At 43.7% G+C, this 15290-nt stretch overlaps 1 protein-coding gene across 1 annotated transcript in view; it reads left to right on the top strand.

Moving 5' to 3' along the window:
* The window catches only part of LOC106017370 (uncharacterized), a 148313-nt gene that overhangs the window by 55635 nt on the left and 77388 nt on the right, over nt 1-15290 (top strand). Inside the window, exons 14-23 of the mRNA XM_072027396.1 lie at nt 1132-1400; nt 2524-4477; nt 4933-5033; nt 6753-6923; nt 7792-7928; nt 8753-8882; nt 10405-10523; nt 10949-10999; nt 11365-11461; nt 12530-12733. The gene's annotated coding sequence lies outside the window, so the exon portion shown is untranslated. The remainder of the gene's footprint in view (nt 1-1131; nt 1401-2523; nt 4478-4932; nt 5034-6752; nt 6924-7791; nt 7929-8752; nt 8883-10404; nt 10524-10948; nt 11000-11364; nt 11462-12529; nt 12734-15290) is intronic.

The following is a 15290-nucleotide window of genomic DNA, read 5'->3' as shown; positions in this document are numbered from 1 at the left end:
GTTCGCTTGCCGCTAAGGAGGGTCAAGTGACTGTCACGGGCTCTGCACCGAGGAGATGTAACCTGTGTCGCAGCTGCCAGCCACGCTGGCTTGAAAAGGTCAGCTCCCCAGACACAGGTGGTAATGTCACAAGTTAAGTGCACGAGGGCCTCTAAAGTGCCTGGGAAGCAGCAGGCGAGTGCGTGCAGCCAGCGTCCAGCCCCACCGAAGCAGCCAGTTGTCACGAGGCCAGCTGAGGAGGTGCCTGAGAACCAAGTGGGTTTGTGTCTGCAGCGGGGCTGTGCATGATTTCCTCCCAACAAGATGCTCGGGATCCCAGGGAGTAACCTTGAGCTGCACGGGGAGATCAAGGACACCGGGAGGCTTCACGATGTCGATGCTGTGGCTCTGTTACTCCGCGTTATGGGCTGCTGTGGTTCAAATCAGACTAAAGCTTAGGAAATTCTTTGTAACCGTGACCTTTCCCGTGACTCAGATCACAAAGATTTTCTGTCACTTTGGTCTGGGCTAGATTTGAAATTATGTCTTAGAAGTGAAAGACACAGTGAATGAATCAAGAAGATTAAGCTGAATTATTGGCTCCAGCCTTGTAGTTACTCTGTTTGCTACAGGAGATCACAAATAAATGGAAGAGGTTGGTTTGTCATAGCCCGCAAAACAGTTCAACATTTCTTTAATTAATTACAAATATCACTGAACTGCACCTGATTTCTGGATGGGTTAGCAGTGGGAGGGCATCTCACACCTCACAGGCATCCAAGCCAGCACCAAATCAGCTTTGTATCAGAATGGTGCAAGTTCTCTGCTAGCTTTACTGTTCAGTTAAATAGATATTTGTAAAAGATGTTCAGAGAGGAGAACATTTTTGTTGTTTTCCAAAGAGAAAGGGTAATGTTTATTCTTGGTGTCTCACAAGAAAGGCTCATCAGTTGGTTAGGAAACAGAAATCTGCAATATCAGAGAAAGTTTAAAAGGTATTAAGCTTACTGATTCCAAAACCTAATTGTGACGCTGCGTGGAAATGGAGATGAGGCTGCAGCTTTTTGGTGCCCGGCTCTGTGCCATGGAACCTCCTGGGGATCTCCTTCCATCATCTCAGGCTCTTACCCTCTTTTTTTTTTTTTTTAATAGGTGAACCCGGAACAAAGCTTGCAGCACCAGAAGAGAACGTGACATGCAGCCCGTGGTGCGGGATGCCGAGAGCAGCGCAGCCCCTGCCGCCGCCGCTCAGCACCTGCGGTGCTGCAGCTGGAATTGGGGTGTCCGCCGCACTGACAGTTTGTCAGAACTGCAGCCCCTGGGGACTTCCCAGATGTCACGGCAGGATCAGACTTGAGAGTCGTTTCTGAAGATCCTCAAACAATAACAGCCGAAGCTGTCAGTAACTTCGCTAGCTGCAGGTTTGGATTTTTTCCTTTGTGCTTCTACTTTCAGCCTGCAAAGTGGACTTGTGTGGGTTGTAAGGGAGTTACTGCTGTGGCCAGGTTCTGAAAGTTAATCCCCCTTCTTTCTGACTCTGGTTCCTCGTTTGAAAGTTTGGTTTGGGAACACACGGACATACCCACAGTGCATCACCTGCGAGCTGGGTGGTGCCTGTACGTAGAGCATCAGAACTGCAGAGCTAAACCTGCCCGAAAACTCATTTAAAAATAGGTGAGAATTCTGAGAATTTCCTAGTTCAGAGAGGGAAGATCTAATCATACAGAGCTAATTTAATCTACACATCTAATCTTTGAGCCATATTTCCCCAGTTCCAGTGCCTGTGTCGAGGCAGCTGGACCTGTCAGTGACTACCTCCAAATGCTCTGGAACAGCAGCGATGTTCTTGTCTCTTGCTTAGAAGCCACAGCTGCTGAGAACCACAGCAAACTATTTTGGTGTCACATAGGTGGTGCTCAGCTCTCAGATCCCCATACTTCTGTGGGGCCAAAGATCATGGTACCTACAGGTAGCCTGATTTCTTCGTGTGTAGTTTGATTTGGGTTCTAAAGTACTGGAAAAGCAGACTACAAATGGATATTTAAGTGTCTGAAAAAAAGTGTCAGGATGTTTAGACAAAAGGAAATGTTCTGAGCATGTTGGGAAGCTGGAACCATCTTTTGGGAACCCTGAGGGTTAGCTGATCACCCTAGGACATCCGGCAGTTGTGGCTCAGCAACCGACTTGTGTGCAGGTTAGAGTACAGCAGTGGAAAAATCGAACTTGTAAGAAGTCCCAGATACTATCAAAAAGGGACTGAAGCAGGGTTGGAACCTGCTAAATGAGAGGTGGGAGACGCAGCAGTGACCTGGCTGGGCTCGCTCCTCTCCAATGACACTGGAGCACGTCCTGCCTTGTTTTCACTTCTTCCACGTTCATGGTTTGTCCTGAAGGCTGGATGGGTTGAGGCCATTCCAGCTGGAAGGCTGTGAATGAAGGTTCATCTGAGCAGAGAGCACCCCACCAGTGCGAACCAAGTGCAGCAGGCTGCTCTGTTTAATTGCCCCTGCAACTTTTTTTCCCCTGTCTTCTCATTTTTCCTAGGTTGGCATTTTTGTGGATGAATACCACTGGGAGTTAAGGACTTGCTGTGACTCTCACTCTTACTTAGAGGAGTTTTGCCTGCAGCAGTCACATAGTTGAAAAATACGGATCCATGTGACTGCTAAGAGACCACTGAGAAGCCAAGTAAGTAGGACTCATGGCCATTTTGCAATTCCACCTCATTAGACATGTTTTGGGGCTTATGATTGTGCTGTGAGGATAAATAAGTATAAATATTATATTTGCCTCCAGGTTATCTTTAAAAATGTATTTCTCTCTCTCTGTCTCCCTCCCCCTTTTTTTTTTCTTTTTTTTTTTTTCTTTCCAATTTTCAGTGTAGTCTGTCAGCTCCTGGGTAGGTGAGTTATCAGCTCCGTGGTCTCACAGTATGGTGGCCCAGCAGAAGGTTTTGTGTTGCACAGGGTTGCCTTGTGCTGCCAATTACCCAAGGCTCTGGACAGCAAGCTGTACGGCAGTGTGATTAAGTCCGTGTGCAAGTCCAAATTTGCATAACCCCAAAACTCCTGTTAGGAAAGTATTGCAAAGAATATTTGACTCGTCCTCGCCCTACGTTTTCAAAATATAAAATAAAAGTGTGATCATCTTTTTATTTTTATCATTTGAACAACTTTGTGAATTACCTTTGAGATGCAGAGGAATAGTACACTATGGAAAAACTTAGCTAAATACATACCAAAAGTGGTGTTGTCACACAGCTCTCGTCTTTCTTTAACACAGAGTGCAAATTCTCATTGTTTAACACAGTGGCTCAGCTCCTCACCAGCTGCAGAGCTGGGAATCTTTGGTGGAGTCAGTGGGATTATGCCAGTTGATGCCAGCTGAGGACCTCATCTGCCTCACTTCGAAGTCCGTGTGTTTTCAGAAATGAGTGGACACATTCCTGTAGGAGAAATCCACGGAATGCTGTTGAGCAAAAAGACGCTGCCTCTGATGTAGGAGGTTCTCGCACTGGTTGCTGGAGATGGGGAAACATCTGGGCAAAACAATGTTTCTGTGGGTTTTGTGGTCATTCTTGAGTGGGTGCTATTACTGTTAGACATGTAGCGTACACAGCTTCAGCTTGGCTTGCTGAGTTCCCTCTCACATACTTTCTGATTTTGCTGTTGTGGCTACTGGCACTGGTATTGGGACAGACCGCTTTGGGACAGCTCTCCAGTCTGCTGCATGACTTTTAGTCCTGGTATTTCACAGTTTCACAGGTGTTAAGATGTCAGCACAATGTCACCAGCAGCTGTTCTTTACGTACAAAGGGACTGCATCGATGGGTCCATGTGATATGGCGGGGCAGAACATGGTCTGAGGAGCCAAGCAGAGTGACATCCACGTCCAGAGGTACCTGGCTTAGCGTGACACAGGGCACAGCATCGTGCAGATAAAACGTGCTGCCTGCCCCCCTTTTCCAGGAGCATCACCAGCATCACAGTGCCACTGCTCTGCAAGCACAGCAAGCACCGGGTGCTGGCACAGCCTTGGAAGGACTGTGTGTAGGGAGATGTAGCAATGTTCAGTTTTCACTTTCCTAGAGGTACCCCTGCTCATTTTTCCCCTCCTTTTCTTACAAGTGCTTTGCCTGTACTCCACTGAGAAGACTTCAGATGCAGCATGGTTAATACAGGTTTGGTCTGGTGTAAACCTTACCACAGTCAGCTCCTGCGTTCCTTATTTCCATTTCTACACAGGTGGGAGCTTGGAAAAGTCATTCGACTGCCTTGCTTCAATGTAGCTTTAACTAAAACAGCATTTTACCTGGCGGCCTACCTTTCAGTGTACAGAACAAGTCTGTTGTGAGTGGTGCTGGAGCAATTCACAGGCCCTCAGTGCAACAGATGCTGTCGGTGAATGGAAGAGCCTGGAATTTGTGAGTTGGTCTTTCGAGCCAGCTGCTACGTGACGCAACAGGAGCAGTTCCTTTAAAGGAGAAACCAACACCGGGGTTTGTATAACTTACATGTTTATTTTGGCTCAGTGACGTTTCCAGGAGGTGATGCCAGGAAATACTGCTGCCTCTTCGTATTCAAATTTTAATAGGATGTTTCGTGTTTGGGGCTTGGGTGGTTCCACAGTGTGGGTCTGAATTACCACGAGGTGGCAGTGTGCAAGGTCCGGAGGATGTGTTGGTTACACCACTTCACCTTATCATGTTGTCCAGGAAATAGAGCTGTTAAAAGACCACACACAAGTGCCGAAGGTCTTCTGTTTTCACAAAGACTTTCTCATACTCTTATATACCGGTAGTTTGTGCTCAAAAATTGGATGCACTAAGTGTGACTACTGTCCATAAGGACTCTAATCCTTTATGGGAGGAGACAAAAAGGGTTTTAGAAGCAGCGACATTGCCGTTCTCCAATGAACAGAGCCAAGAAGATTCCCTTATTTTTTCATGAGCAGATGCTGTCCAGAAGGCTTCACGTCTCTTTCTTTCACTGGCATACGAATCAGCTCTGCAGAATGTCCACATAAGAGAGGCTGGATGTAACCCCTGGCAAGATGTAAGTTACTCTCAGTAGCAGCAATCTTTAGCTGGCAGCCACGTACACACGAGGTTCGTGGTGGTCCTGTGGGAGCAGGATAATGGTATGCTGTTTGTGCTCAGACTGGGCATTGCTCTTCTAATCACAGAAAGCTTCCTCACAATTTTAGCAATGATTTTGACTCGGCGAAGGACCCTCTAGGTAAATAAAATTGAGATGCAGCTTGTAGCGTTTCTGTAGTGTGCCTTCACGTTTCGACTTTGGCTGCAGAATCCCTTATTTTCGGTTTGTTCCAGTTTCAAGGTCTAGTTTCAGGTTTGAAAACCTCCAAAAAAATTAGTGTCTTTTTTGGTCCTCTTAGTGAAATAGGTACCGTCAGGCTGCGTGGCTAATGGAAGTGACAGTGTTTGGGGAGCTCTGTGGCATTGCACTGTAATACATTTGCATTTATCATCTCAGATTATTTCAGATGATTGTCTTTAGGAAGTCAGAGAACCTGCCCTAGGAGGTTTCTTGACTGAAGCCCGGCGTGCTGCCTGTGAATCCTGCAGGAGAAGCCACGTGGCTGTTTGTGTGTAGTTGCTCCTTGCTTCATGCTGTAGAAGAGGGACAGTCTCACTAAGCATCTGGGTGTTGCATTATTTGCTTTTTCATACCAAATACAACTGTTAAGTAAAATTTAGCAAAATTCTGCTTAGCTTCATGTGTTTTTCTTCAGACCTATAGTTCTTCACACAGATTTTTAAAGTTTCTTCCCCCGTCTTCAGTGGATCTCAGCATTTTTCCATTGCACCCTTCTCCTCCTTATCTCCCAAATTCTCTTACCCGATTTACCATCCAGCTCCCACCCTGCCAATTGAATGATCCTGCCATTAAAATGCTCCAGGGAGGAAACAACAAGCACTGGGGATGCTGGCCACAAGCCTTGGAAGAAGCAGTATAAGAGGAGCAAGTAGTGAACGATACCGAAAGATTCAATGAGGTGTATTAAACTATCAGCAGCTGATTCTCAGCCCTACCTATTCCTGGAGAAAAAAAATTACATTCCCCAAAACTTGACTTCTTCTCACAGCTTCAGATAAAAGTATGAACTGGTTTCTTTTAATTTCCTGAACAATCACAGAAGGAGAATTTTGCAAACAGTTAAGATTGCAAATTGCTTGTTTGCCCGAGATAAGATTTATTCACAATTGTGCCTGCTCTTTGGAAACGGAAGGAGTTTTTAAGACATATTTTGAACAAGGTAAGCATTTTTTCAGATTATTCCCAGCATAATATGCCAAGGGGAATATGGTGCATTTGTTATTTCCTTAAAAAAAATAAAGAAAATCAATGGACTGAAACATTCCCTCTAGACCTATAATATTTATTTCAATGTTCTGTCAATAAATATAACAAGGTTAGTTTTCTATCAGGTTAGCTGGAAGAATCATTTGAGGGAAGTTCTATTTGGTAAGCTCGATTGCAAAAAGCAATCAATAAGAAAAAATTCCCTTGTTGTTATTGAAAAGAAATATGGAGCTCTGAGGAGTTGTCCCAGGACAAGTATTTATGTCTCCTCCCCAGGATCCTTCTGCTGGCATCTGAAGGCCGCTTTGCTGCTGCCTTCTCTCCTGCTCCCAAATGCCAAAAGAGGGAATTTGGGAATCTCGTGTAAAATCTTGACCATAGACTTCTCAGTTTCAGCGGGCCTCTGGAGGATAGCTCTATAAAAGTAACACCAAACTCATGATGCAGGTTCTCCGTTTGCTTGTCCTGTTGGAGAAGGGAGCCAGATGAGCCTGTCCTGCTGGACTAATCCTGCCTTGGCTTCGCTGCCTCCTGTTGAATGTGCCAGAGGCAGCGTCCTCGCTGAGTTCTGCGCTGCGGGCTCACCTCTGCCCTTCCTGGAGACGAGGCAGCGGGGAGGTAAGGCAGCATGCTGCGCATCACAAAGTGCCTCCTGTCTTCTGTGCAGCTGCAATAGCCACTTGGCCCACCAGTGATGAGGTTTGTCATAGCTTGGAATGAAGGCTGCAGAAAGTAACCCAGAATGAGAACAAACACCAACCACTTAATGAAAACGAGAAACAAAACTAGGAGGCTTCTGCACCCAGTCATGGTACTGCAACACTCTGAACCAACATCCCATATTTCTTATTAAGAACATTTTCAGCTCAGAATAGTTTTGGGGACAAGGAAAGACCCATTCAATGTGATTTCCCATATGAGGGTAATCTCTTGATTATTATCTGTGATTCCTGTGTATTCTGCAGTATCCATTGTAAGTTATTTATTGCTTTACCTATAACAGCAAGCTGCATGTTTCTAACCTGTCTGCGTTATATTTTACAATCCAGTTTTGATAGGAGCCTGCCTTTTGTGCAGTTTGCTATCACAGCCCTCCGAGGAATCTGAGGAAGTCACTTGGTTTCTGCCAGGTGGAGGCAGTGGCATTAAAGCCCCATTAAAGTATGGGGGGAAAAACACCAAAAAAGGGGTAAAATGATGAAATATTTTGTGGACCAGGTTTGTGGGCCAGATTGAGACTAACCCACTCTATACAGTTGGTATGGCTGAAAGGAAACCGGTTTTGGACAAAACGGTGATGCACCTTGAAACAAAAAATGGGGGAAAAAAACAAACAAATGACTGCCGCTGGGTTTAGCGTTTAATAAACTGCTGTCACGGTTCATAAGGCTCTTGATCAGATACCAGCCCATTTGCACATAGTTCAGCCTTTTTTCCAGTCCTACCAGATTCTTGGTTTCTGCCGATTTCCTGGTTTCTGCTGCAGAACAGGAGTCCCAGCCCACGCAGCCAGACTCGGGATGCTGCCGCGTTGGAGCAGTTAGGAAGCAGCAGCGTTGCCGGCCCGTTAGTCTGCGTGTAGCAGCGAGCAAAGCCAGTTCAGTCGGTAGCTTCCTCGTGCATGTAAGTAGTGTGGATGAGCCTAATTGGCTTCAAGTTTTGCAAAAGCATTGCAGAGCTTGCAGGTGCATCTGTTGTCCTTCCCGGTCCTTACCGGATCATTTGAGAGCCAGCTCCAGTCGATTCAGTTCTTTCAGGCTTCGTGTTTTAATCTTCCAAAGGAAATCTCTGTAATTCTGCAAGGCAAACAAAGCAACAAAACTAAAAAGTCATGTTGCTACAGTCAAAATGCAGCATTTCAAAGTAATTTCTCTGCGGTGGCATCGTGCAGCAGGCATGAGGGAGAAGCGAACAGAGTCCCCTTCCTTCACTCGGCTGGATCAACGCAGCGCATTGACAAGAGCCCACTCTTGTGGGAGCAGTTGGCCAAAATTGCTTCTATAATATATTCTGCAGCAGCAAGTAGGGAGATACTAGAAGCAGCCCAAAGGGATGGCCAGGGAACAATATAAAGGCTGAATGTAAAATAAATTTCTGTGACTATATGTAGTCACTGAAGTGGAGCTGGAAAAAAAAAAAAAAGAGTAGAGCTAATAAAGAAAAAAGCTAATAAAGATAGAAACAGTACTTGATAATACAAGTTTTCCCTTCAGAAAACAGTCAAAGGTTTTGGGGCGAATCCTGTTAATATAGCTACATTAACATTAATGGAGTGTCCCAACGTTTTTCTTATCTTTTTTTTTTTTTTAAATTGTATTTTATTTTTCCAAAGAGCTGTTGCGTGTAAAACATTGATTTTGTTGTTTGACACCTTGAGAACTGCACCAATTATGGATAGCTTTTGTGATTATTAATATCTTTTTTTCCATATTTCTGCTGGTATTTAGAAAGAGAGGGATGAAAGAGACCAGGATCCAAACCTGCACGGTGTTGGTCACTGCAGACCTTTGTGCCATCCATGGACGTGAAGCAGCGTTGGGCCAGGAGCAACACGCACAGGGCAGTGACCACAGGCAGGTGAGTGGGCTGACACTTGCAAAGAAGCTTAAACCCACAAGTTTCCCACATGCTAAAACCACTTTTTCTCAGTGATTTAGTCTTCTCTGTCAGTAGAAGTCTTCTTCTGAGTGCTGGAATCCAAAGCTGCCGTGGGAGCTGCCGTACAGAAATGTCTGGTAAAAGCAAGCCACTATTTAGCCTTTTTTTTAGTTTGCCATTTAGAGCAGATAAAGATCTTTACGATACATACGTTGAAGCTAATGCCAGGCAAATTGCCTTTCCTGTTCTGATCCGATAGCTGAACCGTTTTTCGAAAAATGGTGATCACTCTCTTTAAAATCTCTTCTCTGTTAACCTAAGAATATGATTCAGAGTGACAGAGAAAAGAGAAACAATTTTCATAAGGTCGTGATCTTGTGGCCTGCAGAGAGCTGCGAGGTCACAGCCCACACAAACTGCCTTGCCTAGACAATTCAGGGAGACAGCGCGGAGAAATCACAGGGAAAAATCCATCATTTAACTCTCCATTTCAGGTTAAACTTGGTGTTTGACAGAGACCACCAATGAAATAGCCTGATAGTGAATACTTTACATTGTTTTTCATGAATCCTGTACAGGCAGTTAAAATTTGGCTATTACATAATTAAGCCTTTTTTATCAATCATGTTTTATATTTTTGATGTTTGTGCAGTTACGCATTCAGGATGGGGGTGCAAACAGAGCTTAAAGCTTAAAAAAAAAAAGGAAAAAAAAAAAAAAGAAGTAGAAACAAAACTCTTTAAATCTTGGATTGGCCTTTCATATGTTAGCATTTTCCAGCAAGGTAGGAATTGTAGTCATGGTATTTCCAGGTTGCTTGTGAGTCGAGTCAGAGGATCTTCCTCTATGCCCCCAAGTGCGTTGTGAGCGACGAGGTGACATCAGCCTTGAATATTCTACTAGTATGTTAATTAAGTTGTAACTTTGGTTTAACTGAATATTTAAACTTGTAATTTTCTTAGAAGCCTGGTATTCCGACAACTGCAAATATATTTAGCAGAAAAGTGTTAACTCCGTATTTGCCAATACCATTAAAGATAATAAGAAACAAATCTATGCAGATGCCCTGTGCTACAGTGGATAAGTGATTTTCCACTCTAACAAAAGATAAAAGCCTATTCATTGAAGTGCAGCTAGAAATTATTTCTAATTGGTATGAAAGAATCCTTAAATCTGTATACTGCTTTTAACATTTTGGGCTTAAATTACAGTTAATAGTTCCCATAAAAGAGGTAATAGGAGAAAAACTAAAATTCAGAATCCTTGAACTCAAAAGGCGTTCTGGATTTCCAGTCATAGCATCATCCCTCACGGTTTTTCTGTCAAAAAATAAAGCAACCGGGGAGTTGTTTATACAGACAGAAGGTGACAAAATCTTTGCTGAATATCCTTCGTGTTGAGGTGAGCTTTCCTTCTCTGATCAGAAGCGGATGAATGTGCGGAGCCATATCCTTCAGATCCCTTTCTCCTCACCTGATTTTCCCTTTCTCCTAACCTGCAGGAAGCTTGGTGATGGGAACCTCTCTGCTCTTGGCCCAGGCGGCTGCTCCTGCTGGCTTCTGGAGTTAAGACTCGAGTCTTCAAAAGGTCCCTTCCTGAAGCATTGTGAGGCTCCCAAAGGTATCCACTGTGGGCTTCACTGCTCAGCTTTGTAGGTTGTTGGAGCTAATAGAGCCAACCTGCGTGAAACATAAACTGGCAACAAACTACCACATGCCTTGGGCAACAAGCAGCGCTTTCTTGTTTTACATTGTTCATCTCCCGAGTGTCTCTCGGTGCTGCATGATATGACAAAAGGCTCATCCTTGGATGCCAAGTTCTTAGCACAGAATAAATTAACAAGAGCAGAAATTTCCACTCCCTTAAACTTCCACAGCACGCGGCTACTTCGGCTCGCCTGTGGCTGCTGGCCGCGTCGTGTTTGGTTTGGCTGAGCTCTGAGACGCTGCTGGCCCACGTGGAAAGGAAGAAGCAAGTGTGTACGGAGAAAGGATGGACCCAATATTAGCATTCCATGTTTGCCTCTCTGTCTTCCATTTCTACAGGTGAATATTAATGAGCAGCGGTACCTGGGCTCCTCGGCACTTTAATTACAGGTGAGATGCTCGGGGTTGCTGTTGCTGCTCCCCTGTGGTTTTAGCTGTGCTGTCAGGTTTCTCTCGAGATCATTACATTCCCTTTTTCATTAAGGCTTTGTTTATGCACAGCCTGCTCCTTGGAACTTAAAAGACCTATCCGGTTACCCCAATGCAAAGGCTGAATGGCACCCAGCAGAGGGGGGGCAGCCCTGCTCCCTCGTGCTGGGCTGCTTGAGAGGGGCTTAAGAGCCACTGCCCCTGCATCTCTGGCAGAGCACCAATAGGCCTGTTTTGTTCCTAAGGATTTACATAAAGCTGGTATTTGCAGTGTTTTGTCAGCACAGCAGAACTGCCTGTGGATTTTTGCACTTGCTTTTTTTCAGGATTTCACACAAAAAGGTACCAGCATTATACATTGCGATCTTGCTGTGAAGCAAACAGTCCATCGTATTGCACGCCAAGCCCCTAAGAAAACCAATGGTAATCCATTTGCTGTGAGATTTGCCTCTTTACCCTAAAGGTTCTTTTCATTAGGAAATAATTCTAAGCGGAATCCTTTATGCTTAAGAACTCTATGATTCTGGAGATTTTTCTCATAAGCACGAGCTAATGTGTACACGCAATGTGTGCCTGCTGTGGTGTTTGTGCTTGCAGAGCTAGTTTTAAGCAAATGCATCTTTTATTCACATAAGTCAACAATAAAGACCGGCCACCGCATGAAAGCTAATCTGAGAAGTCGAGTGAGAAGAAAACTTCCCATCATTCCCAAGCTGTACTTTTGTGGTTTTAAAAGAATGCTGTTGAATCTGCACTGGGAACAGCGTAGCTGAATCTTATTTATAGCTCTGTTCCGTCTGGTTCATTTCCTCTAACTTCCCTACAGAATGATATGAATGAAAATGACACTATTGACTATGTGGATAACAATAAAAGACCTTATAGAAAGAAGATTTTTATAGTTTCAGGACTAAGGGAATCAAAAGCCTAAGAGTTATGATCGTAGAGAACAGGAGGAGTCAGGCTGGGCTCGTTGAAGAGGTCCCAGTGGTGGATATATTCTGGGGTTTGGTGTGTTTTTTTTTGTGTTGTTTTGTTTTTAAACGCATCTTCACAAACTACAAACTCCCATAAATGATGTGAGCATTGAGAAGGACTTACGAGGGCATAGAAATTCTGTGTCATAACTGCAATTCTTGGTTTCATTTCAGCCGAATAGCAAGGTAGAATTAATTTGTACAATTTCTGCTTTAAAAAAATAAAAATATTATTTTTAGGTATTGTTATTTTTTTTCAGTTGTTCAGTGTTGTTCAAACGAGCAAATAAATCACAGAATGCTCAAGCATAAATTAGCACAAAGGCAGCAGGAGTCACCAGCCTTAATATATCTGAAGAGGGGATGTATCTGACTACGGGCAGCCAGAAATGCAAAAGCAGAAAGATGAAAACTTAAGGGTATTTCCCAAAAGCACTGCTGTAGGGTATTGTATTATGGAAAGGACTGTCACTTGTAAACTCAAGCAAATTTTTATTTCTTTTAATTCCCTCAGAACCCAGATTATGCTAAATTGTGTGGAAGCAAAGAAGAAAACATGGTGCCTTCCTCGGCAAGCTTACTCTGTGCATGTAAAAGAGAACCATCAAGAGAGCAGCTCTGCTGGTATGAAGATGGGAGGGGATGAGCCAGGAGGGGATCTGGAGGAGCTCTCTGCAGTCACAGCGTGGTGGAAAGGCTGCAGTGCTCCTTGCATTGGGTACGGTGAGTGCTTTGTCGTGGAAGTGTGTGCAAGTTTCACCTTGGTGTTGCTCCCATACAGCACTTACTGTAAATGTTATTCTTACTCTTGTTTGGACTCACGTCTGATGCTTCCACACCAAGAAGTAGGCACTAATTCCAGAGAGAGTCCCACATTTGCAGGTCTTCCTGTTAGCATACTGAGTGCACCATTTCAACTTACAAGCATTTACCATTTTAAGTGGAATTTTCTTTATATGGACAAATATTTTCTGGCCTCGACACCAGTGACAAATGATGACAGATAGAAAGACTTATAATAGAAGTAAGCAAGTGCTATGACATCTTCAGGGTAATTTGAAGTGAAAATATTCAGACCATTAGTAATAACTTACAGGTAAAATTATTACACAAGTATATTACGAGCAAGATTACATTCAGTATTAATCACAGAGAGTAAGTACATACAGCTATCTTGTTGCTCCTGCCCTGGCATTTAATGACATTTTGATATACATAACGTATGAACAACAAATGTGTAAAAGAAAATCATTGATATACAGAAGAGGAATTACCACGGTGATGGGTATGTGGCACATAAAGAAGGAAACTTGAATTCTCCAAGAAAGCAACTGCGCTCTATCAGGTAAAATACTGTCAAATAACATGAAAATTTCAGCTTGATTGCTTATAACAAAAAAAAAAAAAGATTTTCAGATGCTATGGAATTCTATCAGACAAGCTTAATTTCTGGCAGCTGAGGATAAGGACAAATGAAAGCTGTGAGGTACGAGAGTACTTTTCTCAGTGCTTGGTTGTGCAACACTTTCGCCTTGCAGCTTTAAGTCACCCACTCCATATTTACTGAAACTTTACATAAATGGCTTAAGCTGAGGTGAAGGCTTCACTACTTTATACCAATGTGAATTAAATAAAACCAAAAAAAGTGAAACTAGGAATAGGAATCCATAGCCCAGAGTGACAAGCAGTGCCTTGGCGTGGAATGCTAAGTGTGGCTCTGCAATGAGGATCACTGCACACGGCAGTCCTGGGAGCGCAGCATTCACACTGGCTGAATCCCCGAGTTTGTGGATCTTGATTGCACCCAGCAGGGCATCCTGTTGGTGATGAGACAGAAAATATTCGGAGGTCTGTCTCCTCGGTGTAGTGTTACTGCTGGGAGGAGGAGGGAAGGCTAGGTTTTTACATATTTTTCTTCTCTATATGAGAAAACTTCGCCTGCTGCCTTAATGTCTTCTGCTCTTTTATATTCTGAATTGTATTGCGTGTAAAAAGCAGGGTGTTCGGACTGCTTGCAGCTAGGGAAGTCTGTTTGACTTACAGCCCTGTTTTTAGACACGGTGTGTGTGTGAGTTTAACTTCGCTTGCTCCTGTATCATAAGCTGCTTTTAGGGGAGGTCTTTCTATTTGAGCATTTCCATTCAGCAGCTGACAGTGAAGATTTGCATTCTTTGAGGTGTTTTACAGATTGTTTCCTTACTGCTAGCTGATAATTGGCTTTACTTCAAGTTTGTAGCTGGTATGCAGTTAGTCCCCACTGAGAAACAGCTACTTTGCTAACCACAAACCAATTAATTGAGCAGTGAGTTATTGGACAACAGGAGATGTTCTGATCTTTACATGTGTTTGTGTAAAAAAAAAAAAAGCAGTGCAACAGTATTAGCTGTCCCTTGGCTAAACTTAATTAATATCCGTAAGGCAAGCTAATTTATTGTCTGTGAGGGAATGTACCTTCAGATAAACTTGGTGTTACATTTATTCAAATTTGACCACATTTACTTTTGTTTTCACTCTGCCTTTTTAAAAGGAAAATGAAATGACATTTACGTTGCTGTGTGAATTCCTTGAATTTTAGAGTACGTGGTTGTCAGGGGAAGGCTCTGACTGTTGTCATTCTTTGTTCAAGTGCTAAGTGAAAGTTTTGCCATGTAATTTGAAACAAAAGAGACCTGTTCAGTGATTCAACTTAATCCCCACAGACCAGATCAGGATCATTCTTCACGGTATGTTCAGTGCAGAGCTTTGTCCAGTCTGATTTTTATGTCTGTTGGGTTCGGGCTCCTGCCTTGTTTCATAGCATTGTGCTCCTGGAAAGCTAACCAAGTGATTTGGGTATCGTTCTTAGGCTTGCACAGCGGATCAGAACACAAGCAAGTTTGTACATCTGGTTGAATTTAGCAGCGATAAATGAGGCTGGGATCTCAGTGTTCACACTGCCTTACGTTGCGAGTTTATGGATCTTGATTACAACCAGCAGGGAATCCTTCAGTGATGAGGAAAAAAATACTCAACAGCCTGTCTCCACTGTGTCTGTTGGCCACACTTTCCTGATTTCGAATTAGAAAAGTGCGAGGTCTGAGAGTCAGGCTCCTTGTGAAGATGCCAGTCTTAGAGAAGCAGAAAGGGCAGGGTGGCACTAACGGTACCGTGACTGCCTCCTTGCCTTCTCTGATGGCTTCTTTCCTTCCCTTGCTTTGTGTTCTGAGTTACGTAGTAATGGGGTTGCACTGCGAAGGTCATGAATGTGACCAAGGACTCGCCTGTCTTCGTGCTGA

The sequence above is a fragment of the Anas platyrhynchos genome, chromosome 24 (assembly GCF_047663525.1).
Source record: "Anas platyrhynchos isolate ZD024472 breed Pekin duck chromosome 24, IASCAAS_PekinDuck_T2T, whole genome shotgun sequence".
Classification (NCBI taxonomy): domain Eukaryota; kingdom Metazoa; phylum Chordata; class Aves; order Anseriformes; family Anatidae; genus Anas; species Anas platyrhynchos.
This window is presented reverse-complemented; position numbering and strand designations above follow the sequence as displayed.